Raw genomic sequence first — 1,341 nt, 5'->3', positions numbered from 1 at the left:
GCGGCTCTCGGGGTGGGCTCTGGGGTGGGCGCTCTGGGGTGGGCGAGGGGATCCTAGGTGCCCCTGGCTGAGAAGAGGAAGTCTAAGGTCTGACCCTGGACCTTCCGGCTCGGGGAGGGTGTCCTGAACCGCCCGTAGGGCCCTCAGCATCAGCTCAGCTCTGCTTCCGGCCGTTGAGTTCAGCTTTGTCTTTAACTCTTGCTGCTTCCCTGTCTGGACAGAGGGGCGGCCCCAAACCACTGCTCCCCAAGACCCAGCCCCCAGCTTCCACTTCACTTGAAATCCGTGAAGGGGAAGAAAGTGAGTCCTCAAATCAATGAGGTTCGCAGTCCGGGAGCCCGTGGGAGGGAGACGGGCCCCTTGGCTCTGGCCCCCTGTTTTGGAGGGGCCCAGGGGTGTGGGGGGGGGAGCCCAGCTGCTGGTTCTGGCCCTGGCACCCCAGGACCGGGCCGGGCACTCGCGAGGGCTGGGTGACCTTCAGCCGGGAGACACCTGCCCGGGGGCTGGACTCTGGGTCCCAGACAGGAGACCTTCTGAGCCGTTTCCCACCTGCCCAGCACAAGGCGGCTTGAGCCAACACACTTCCAGAAGCTTCTGGACTTCTCAGCCCCTGTACCCCGCCCCACCCCCAAACACACACTCTGTACTTGGGGGCCTCCACGTGGGCCCTCAGGTGCTCGGGGAGCACCCGCCAGTGGGCGGGGCCATGCCCAGGGGGCTGACAGCTGGGTCCCCATCCCAACTGGCGCCCAGACGCGGGTCCTAAAGGGGCTCTGAGGCTGGGGAGCAGGGCCCGCCTTGCCCTCGTCCTTAAGGCAGTGCCCCGGCTGCTAACGTCGGATGTGCTTTTGTTGTTGTTCACTGATTTTTTCAGAGAGAAGGGAGAGGGCTGGAGAGAGAGAAACATCGATGAGAACCCGGATTGGTGCATGTGGCCTGGCTGGGGACCGAACCGGTGAGCTCTGGGTTCACGGGCCGACGCTCAGCGCGGAGCCACACCGGCCGGCTCTGCTGCTGACTTTGCAAGTTACTGGGGTGACGTGATCATCGCCCGGAGGCGAAGGGACAGGAAGGCAGGGCTGGCCCGCCACGTGGAGCAGGTGGGCAGGTGACCCATCGGGCGCCCTGTGCTGCCCCCCAGGGGTCCCTGTACCGACGGCCCTACGTCCAGAGCCAGCTCCTGGTGGGGGGCGTGGAGACTCGGGCCGAGACCCCTGGGGTTCAAGACACGGCACAGCTGTGAGAGCCGGAGAGAGGACCCCAGGCGGCCCGCCTTCCGGGGCTGGGAGGCCTGAGGCCAGAGCTCTGCTGGGGGCCCAGGTGCGGGGGCCTCTGAGGGCA

This window comes from Myotis brandtii, unplaced genomic scaffold (assembly GCF_000412655.1).
Source record: "Myotis brandtii unplaced genomic scaffold, ASM41265v1 scaffold940, whole genome shotgun sequence".
NCBI lineage: Eukaryota > Metazoa > Chordata > Mammalia > Chiroptera > Vespertilionidae > Myotis > Myotis brandtii.
This window is presented reverse-complemented; position numbering follows the sequence as displayed.